The following is a 9,313-nucleotide window of genomic DNA, read 5'->3' on the forward strand; positions in this document are numbered from 1 at the left end:
GTCAACTCCTGATTGCGTCATATTATAGGAGAATCCATCAGGCAGACTGGAGAAGAGATCTCCCTTGTTGGTTTGATGAAGAGGACAGATATGTGGAGGAAGCCTACATGACCTCTAGGATCTGTGCCTATAGCAGATAACCAGCAAACAACCAGATTCTCAATCATACAGCTGTGAGATCAATTACATCTACATCCTGGATGAACTCAAAAGCCCACGAATCCCCCAGTAAATCTTCCAGTTGAGAAAGAAGGCTGGCCACCCCTCATTTGCAGCCCCGGGAGACACCCTGAGCTGCAGGAGACTAGCTGTGCCATACCCAGACCCACAGCCAGAGTGACAAAATAAATGTATATTCTTTGAAACCACCAAGTTTGCGGAAATTTCTTATCAGCAATAGTAAACTACTATTAATGGTAATAACAAATCATCATCATTATTATTATTGTGACTATTGTTTTGTCTCTTTGGTTAAAAGCTTGAGGGGCGCCTGGGTGGCTCAGTCGGTTGAGCGTCCGACTTCGACTCAGGTCATGATCTCACGGCTCATGTGTTCAAGCCCCGCGTCGGGCTCTGGGCTGACAGAGTTTCCTTGTTTTTCTTGTTTTGGTGAACTTTCTTCAAATTTGTTTGGCAGATCTATCTGCCAGGGATGGATTCTCAGTGTTTGTCTGAAAGAGTCTTTGTTTTGCCATCATTTAGGCTGAATTATACGCCATTATATCTACGTATAAAGTCCATCTTCTGTGCCCAATCACCTGTCAACGAACATTTAAGTTGTTTCCATACCTTAGCTATTGTGAATACTATTGGGATGATCATGGACGTCTATGTATCTTTTCAAGACCCTAATGTCAATGCTTTTGAATAGGTTCCAGAAGTGTGATTGCTGGATTGTACAGTAGTTGTGTTTTTAATTTTTTGAGGAACTTCCATACCGTTTTCTACAGAGGTTGTGCCACTTTATATTCCCACGAGCAATGTGTTAGGGGCCAATTTCTCCACATCCTGGCCAACACTTCTGTTTTGTTTTGTTTTGTTTTATTATTAGTATTGCTTTTGTTATAGCCACCAACAGGAGTTGAGCATATCTCATCATGGTTTTGACTTGTATGTCCCTGAGGGCCTCATCCCCCCCTGGGGAGAGAGGGAGAGAAATGGTGGGTGTATATCTTTGGGAAAAGTTTGAGAGGCCCCCAGAGTCTCCGGTTGGGCTGATCAGTGAAGGCATTTTGCCTTCATTTCTAAAAGACTTGTTTTTTTTCGGACAAGACAACCTCAGACTGACGTGCTTCCTAATTTGTTCTTACTCCCTCGGTCCTTTTAAATGCTGTTCATTACCTTCTGGCATGCAGTTGCTGATAAGTCTGTGATTTCTTATATTCGTGTCTTTGGACTGTCTTTTTTTTCTCTTTGTCTGCTTTAAGATTTTCTTTTTACCAATGGAGTGTTAGCAATTTGAGTTCATTGAATTTTGAGGTGGTTTTGTTGTGTATTCTGCTTGGAATTCAACTGGCTTCGTGGATCTGCAGATTTACAGTTTTCATCAAATTTAGAAACGTTTTGTTCATCATTTGTCCGAGTATCGTTGGCACCTTCACTTACTCTGGGTGTCTAATTTGTATGTTAGACACCTGCTGTTGACCCACGAGTCAATGAAGCTGTGCTTTTTCCCCAGCGTCCTCCCTCTGTGTGCTTCATTTCAAATAGTGTCTGTGGGTGTCCTCATACCCATAAATTCTCTCTTACACAGTGTCTAGTCTGCCATAATCCTGGCTGGTGCATTGTCTATTTTGGAGACTATTATTCTCCATCTGTAGATATCCCATTTGGGTCTCTTTTATATCTTCTGTTTTTCCCTTCTTTATGTTATGTTTTTCTCTTTATTTTAATGTTTATTGATTTTTTTTAGAGGGAGAGAGAGATGGAGCATGAGCAGGGGAGGGGCAGAGAGAGAGGGAAACACAGAATGTGAAGCAGGCTTCAGGCTCCGAGCTGTCGGCACAGAGCCCGACGCGGGGCTCAAACTCATGAACTGTGAGATCATGACCTGAGCCAAAGTCAGACACTCGACCGACTGAGCCACCCAGGCACCCCTTTTTATGTTTTCCTTTAAATCCTTGAACACAGTAAGCATCTTTCAGGACCTATTTCAACATACTTTCTGTTCACGCAATTATCTTTCCTTTTATAAGTTTGTTTTATGGAATGATTCTCTCCTGGCTGTGGGTTATATTTTCCTGCCTTATTGCATGCTGAATCATTTGCTATTGGATGCCAGGCTATTGGATTGCCAGGCACTGAGTGCTAACTTTTATTCCTTTAGACGGGGTTAGGAATTTTTTGGCAGTCAGTTTGTTTGCAGCTAAGTCTGATTATTTCGAGACACGCTTGTTTTTGTTTTTCATCACCTAAAGGCCAGTCTAGAGCGATGTCTCCTCTAAGGAAATTCTGCCCTGCCACTGACACGTCTATTTTCTGAAGTCTCTACTGAATTCCCGTCCCCCGCCTCAACCCCCGCGGTGTTCTGAAAGGTCTCTCATGCTGGCCGGCGAGAATTTCAATGAATCCCTACGGGTACTGCGTGCACTCTAGAAGTTGTTTTGCTTATAGTTTCCTGGCACTTGTTCCTTCTTTGAAAGTTTTACTCTGTCCACTCTTGTGGGATTCTGCCTTTAGCATGGGCACATTATTATTCAGCCAGAGCTCCGTGAGATGCCATCCCCTATTTCCAGAAGCTCTTTCTCTGGCTTGCACTTCTTTCTCTGGTATTCTGACTCACAGGTTTTATTGTCCTTCTCCCTGAATTCCAGTCTCTGCCTCCACTAGTCAGCTAGACCCCTGAGTTTTTTGTCTTCTCCTTTCTTTTCTTTTCCTTTCCTTTTCTTTCTTTCTTTCTTTCTTTCTTTCTTTCTTTCTTTCTTTCTTTCCTTTGTTGTTGTTATTGTTGTTGTTGTTGCCAAAGGCGTTACTGTTTCCATTGGGTCCACATCTTGGGAGAGGGCTCCAGGGTGGTGAAAAAGCTGCCCAGTGGCTGCAGGGAGGGGCTCAGGCAGAAGCCCCAGCACCAGGGGGCATCAGAGGGGCCCCTCAAAGGCTACCGGGCTCTGGACTGTCCTACTTGTGCATCAGAGTGAGCCTTCCAAAGAGATACCCATGCAGACGGCCTGGGGCCCCAGGCAGGCTGTGGAGGGGAGTCAGATGGTCATACATCTTCTTGATGAGTGTCACCTCCTCACCTGGGAAGTGGTTTTCCAGGAAGCCCCAGGGATGGGGGTCTGTGTGAGCAGAACCCAGGGCGTGCAGATCCCAAAGCACCTGGCCCATGTTCTTCTCCAACCACAGTGGCCTCCCTGGCATCCGTGGCTTTACCCCACCCCCACTGAGCTTTCTTGGAGTTCCTCTACCTTTGCTGTGATCTAGAAATGATCAGTAGGCAGAAAAGTAAGGTTTGCATAGAGAATACCTCATCTGTGTCCTTCCCTTCAGTGATAACAGTCCTGTGCGGCCCGATGTCCAGTGTCTCAAAACTGTTATGACTTGGGTTCCAGGGTTCCGGTTTTTTGTGGCAGAATGGTAATTCCAGATGCTGTTATTCTCCTGTGGCTAGAAGCAAAAGTCAAGATTCTTTTCAAAGATTGTATCATTCTGCCAATGCATAGCTAGCGTAACCCGACATAAACAAGGTCATTAAGAAAAACCACAACTATTAACAATTTTAAAGTTCCTCCATGTTTTATCTAAAATTGTCTCTTAGGATTCGTATGTTGCAGGAAACTAATGGAATCCAGCCCTCTGCTTTCCACTGTGAGTATTACACACAGAGAGAGCTGAAGTGGCATATCTATGAGTTAGTCTAATCCTAAACTGGGATTAAAACTGTATTTCCAAAACGCTGATCCAATGTAGTATTTCTTTTTTTTTTCAAGTTTATTTTTTTGCGGGGGGGAAGAGAGAGAGAGAGAGAGAGAGAGCTTGCAAGCTCAGGGTAGGGCAGAGAGAGAGGGAGAGACAGAATCCCTCTGTCAGCACAGGCCCCCATGAGGGGCTCAATTTCACGAAGCATGGGATCATGACCTGGGCTAAAATCAAGAGTCAGACGCTTAACCGACTGCATCAGCTTTTCTCTGCAAAAGCTTTATTGCTTCCTCCTTAACATCTTCAATTACAAGTTTTCCCACTGATTCATCTTCCCTATTCCTCCCTCCAAGGGTGTTTTCACCGTGAAATACCGCTGCACCAGAACTTACCGTGTCTCTACTGCTTTTTCTTTTATTCCACCAAATGCTGACTTCCCTAGCTATAGCTCAGAGTTTCCCATACCTTGCTTTTCCAGCTACATCTGCTTCTGCTTCCCTAATCAAATGCATACTTTTCATTCAAATAAGGGCTCTCCACCTACACACATCTTCATTCTCCTTGACAGGATCTGCCCACACTGTTTGCCTTAAGCTGAATGGAATTCTATTCAAATTAAATCACAACGTTGCATTTCCTAATCAGGTTGGATTTTCTGGTCCTCGGTGCTTTATTTACAAGCATTCTTTTTTCATTTGTAATTTATTTTTGGTAGAAGCCTCAAGATACGTCACTATCGCTCTCATAAATCATGTGAATTTAATATTTTTAGTTTGATTTGGTATTACGTGCTCGGGAATCCAAACACTGGTAGCTTCCAGAGGGGAGACACTTTTAACCTGGAACTTTTCAGTTCCACCTTAAGCCTACTTTGTGCAAGCACTTGGGAACTCAGGGGACTAGACTCTTCTAGGAGTGTCTTTGAGATCCTTGCCAAAGAGGTTTTCGAACGACCCCCTTAAAGTTACAAGGCGTTCGTTTACAAAAATGTACCCTGCACCTCTTCTGTGTTAGAGGCAGGAGATAGGCCATGAAACAGGAAAACATGGTCCTCATCCTGTGATTTATACGGAATTTCAAATATGCCGGGGAATCTCAAGCCAACGAGGGTAGTAATAACATCATTGAGCACTTACTAACTTCTGGAGCATTTATCAAAGGCATGGCCCGAGCCGTTTATCCCTGCCCACATCTCTGGGATAAAGGTGCTATGCTTATCCTATTTTAAAGACCACAGAGCCTCCGAAGACGTGCACGCTGGCTCGGGCCAAATATCGAAGAATTAGGAGCAAATCTGGGTCTTGAGCCCAGAGTCATCTGAATCCAAAATCCAACATTTCACATTTCCTTGTGTTATCTCCCTAGAGATACAGATGAGGAAGCCTCCACGAGATTGCCCGGTCAGGGAGACTCCTGATGTCAGGGGATTCTCGGGGCTTTGTACAGGGGGCAAGGCCAGAATCGTGTACAGATTTAAAGTAAGCAGAGAAACTAAAGCAAAAATCTATGCGTCCAGAAGTGCAGAGAGGGAGCGGCCGAACCAGCAAGGGAGGGCAGGGGGTGACACGGACCATGTCAGGACAGAGCAGGCACGTAGGTGTGTATGTAAAACAGGCTCCCCGAGTTCTGAGTCAAAACCAGACTGGCAGAGAGGAGGGCCAGGTTTGCCAGCCTGGTTGGTATTTGTCTGACAAATCTGTTGACAGGTGTGTTGGCAGGCTGTTCCACAGCCACAGCCCCTTGCGGTAGCATCCTCTTGGCCCTACCCAATCCACTTGGCCCTACGCAATCTAATTCCCGTCAGCGAAGCCCTGCCCCGCCACGCTGAGTTTCCCAAGCCTCAACAAATCACTGCTCCGTCTGTATTTAGTAGAATGGGAAATTTTGAGAAGCTGCCATCCCCTGTAAGAAGAGGCCTTTCCTTTGCACCTGAGCTTTCCTTTCATGAGGCTGACCTTTGGGGGTCCATCGTCCGGGCGCCATCTTGTGGAGCCGGCTGCAACTCACCTACTGCGGTGAACACGGAACAATGTGCCGGATTATCTAATCAGCATGTTGTGCCTCTGAAACTAATAGACCATCGTATGTCAACCGAACTTCAACAGTAAACATAAAATAAACTAATGGGGCGTCTGGGGGGCTCAGTCAGTTAAGCATCCGACTCCTGATTTCGGCTCAGGTCCACGATCTCACGGCACGCGAGTTTGAACCCCGCGTGGGGCTTCTCTTTCTCTCCCTCGGTCTCTGCCCCTCCCCTGAGCTCTCTCTCTCTCAAAATCAATAAATAAACTTAAAAAAATAAAATAAATTTTAAAGGGCTCTCATAGGTATAATTACCCCTTCTCTTATTGACCGAGCAGTAACGTGGAATTGCTGGGGAGAGAGTGCTCATGGTAGCGTAAATCAACAGAAGTTCAGAGCCAGCACCACTACTGATTAACTACGTGACCCTGGGGAAGTCATTTATCATCGATTCTAGCTATTTCTTTTTCTTTTTTTTTTTTAAACATGGAGACACTCATTCTTGACTAACCCATATGCTGTCATGAAGACAAAAGCTGTATATGAAGTATATTTGTATAGCACAGCCCTTCAGTACGGGCCCTGAAGTCTTTACGTTTGGTTCCTAGCTCTATTGCTCTCATTATGTCCAAAGACAAGTTAACTAATCACTCTGATCCACACTTTTCCCATCTGTAAAACGGAGCTATTGTTAAGTACCTCTATTATTGAGTTGTGAGATGACATGAAAGACTTTAACTCAATACCAGTTCCAAAGAAAAGGGTTAGCAGATGTTATTATTTGTAAAGTGCTGGGCACAGATAATGGCTTAATATTTTCAATCATGACCCATATCCTGTATGGAAAAATAGAATTCTTAATTCGCATAGGAATTACATATACCAAGACATTAAATGGCGTGTGTAAAGTCATATTTAATCCCAAGAACTTTTTCCTTGGCCTCCTGAGACTTGAATACATTTATGTGAGTAACATTAATAGAAATCATCTCTACTTATTTTTTGCCAAGCACTACGCTCAGTGTTTTCTGTATGCTTATCTCACTGGATTCTCATCATAGCCCTGAAGATGGACTCCACGTTTCCTCTGTTTTACAGATAAGAAGTCCAAATGTTTGAAAAGTTAATAACTTCCTGAGGTCGTGGAGTGTTTTTGGGGGGCAGGGGGATGAACCCAAAGGTGTCCAGTACAGGAGCCAGTACAGTCTCATGGTGCAGTATGACCAGCATAATCGTATTTGTCAATCAATTATTCTCCACTTATTCACACAATTAAAAGATATCTATTATTTTATCTGACGCCGTACTATCCAGTGCTATGGGGGGGGGGGGGGAGGTACTGAGTGTGTACGTGGGGATGAGGATTAATATTTATTGATTCCCTGCTATGTGACAAGACATTACTGAACAAGACACACATTATCTCATCTATCCACATAATAGTTTATGACTTAGATATTAGTATGCCCATTTTGCACATGAAGGAGATCAGTACCAGAAATAATTAACTAAGGTACCCAAGGTCAAATGGCAAATAGCTCACTGGTTATTCTAATTCCCAAGAGCACTTCCGTATGCCTCCACGGTGTGGATATAATCACGTGTACGTGGAGGTTGATGGCGTACCGTCACAGACCCTAAGCGCCACGTGAATGGTGGGGCACAGTGTTATTGAACCTCAAAGACAGGAACGATCATAGAAAGCTGAGGACAGACAAGACATCCCAGAGGAGGAAGAGAACGACGTGAGTTGTAGAGACAGCCTTGGGGATATTCACAGAAAGTAAAAGGCAGAGAATGTGGAGATTAATTTGGTTTCCAAATGAACTTGCGCAGGACCCCAACTGCCCAACGACAGTGGATGTCTCATTGTGCTTACACAGAACCAATACTCAATAAATAGTTGCTGAATGGTTAGGAGTACCTTCTCTGTCCTCCAAGCACTGGAGTAGGTCCTATAGGAATAGGGGTACTTTCAAGACATGCAACTTAATATATTTTGGCTAAGACTCATTTGTCAAGAATTTCTTGTCATATAGAATGGGAAAGGGTGGCTGGCAGAGTGCCAGGAGGCTGCATAGAGAGGCACCTCTTTGGTGACTATGGCATCTCAGACTGGCATATCCTGACTCGATACTGTCAGTGTCCCAGAAAATGACTGCACTTACACATGCTGAGTCACTTAACTGAAATTTGCAAGGGACAAAGCATAAATCAAAACATGTGTTTAGAATTTGCATTAGACACTACAGCTGTCACAAGAATCATATCCATTTTTTGGCCAAACTAGTGTATTCTTTCCCTGTAAGAAAACACATAGGAGATCCTAGGAGTGCAGGGGAAAAAAACCACAGAGGAAGTATACGATTTGACATAAAGTCATCACCTACACATCCTTCAAATACATGGAGCCTTTTCCACATGTAACTAACAGTCTAATCAGCATACATGTATGTTTAATCTTCATGATAGTCTTATAAAAGTGGTACTTTTCTCATCCCTTCTTTATCGATTAAGGAACTGAAGCTTGTAGATATTTCCCCCAAGTTAGCAGTTTTCTAAAATTCAGAATCTCGTCTGTACTGAGCTCTGACTCTTAATGCTACAATGCTGTGAGTGCCTGTTGTGATCTAAGTAGGCATTCAGACCACAAAGAGCAACAAGGTAGAGGCTGTTGTGCCCAAGTGAAACTTATAGACTAAAGAGTAAAAGCAGATATTTAACAACTGCCCCCTCACAGAATTTAAATCTTTAATCATAACTGTGGTGAAGCCACCAACAAGAAGGACACCCTCATCAAGGAGGACGGGGAAGGAAGTCTTGTCTGAGCAAATAAAAGTACATCTCAAATCTGTAAAGTCTTTTAGCCATTCCAGGCAGGGGACTGGCTCGGGTGGCAGGAGCTAGGCTCACTGGAGACAGTTGAAGAAGCACAGAGAGCCAGGGAGAGAAGGGACGAGGTGAGTGCCAGAGGGGTGCAGAGCCTGGGCTCTAGGCTTTCCTGGCCGGTTACAGAACTGTGACTGCAAAGCCATTGCAGAGCGTTAATTTCAAGAGTGCTTAAAGGAGACTTAGATGGTGTCCCTGAGGGCTCAGTCGGTTAAGCATCGGACTCTTGGTTAGGTCTCAGGTCATGATCTCAGGGTTTGTGTGTTCGAGTCCCGTGTGGGGGCTCTGTGCTGACAGTGCAGAGCCTGCTCAGGATTCTCTCTCTCCATCTCTCTCTGCCCCTCCCCCACTCACACTGTCTCTCTTTCTCAAAATAAATAAATAAACATTAAAGAAAAAAAAACAGACTCAGATGCATGTTTTAAAGCAATGACAGGGGTGCCTGGGTGGCTCAGTCAGTTAAGTATCTGACTTTGGCTCAGGTCATGATCTCGCAGTTTGTGAGTTCGAGCCCCGCGTCAGGCTCTGTGCTGACAGCTCAGAT

This window comes from Panthera leo, chromosome D2 (genome assembly GCF_018350215.1).
Source record: "Panthera leo isolate Ple1 chromosome D2, P.leo_Ple1_pat1.1, whole genome shotgun sequence".
In the NCBI taxonomy this organism is placed as follows: domain Eukaryota; kingdom Metazoa; phylum Chordata; class Mammalia; order Carnivora; family Felidae; genus Panthera; species Panthera leo.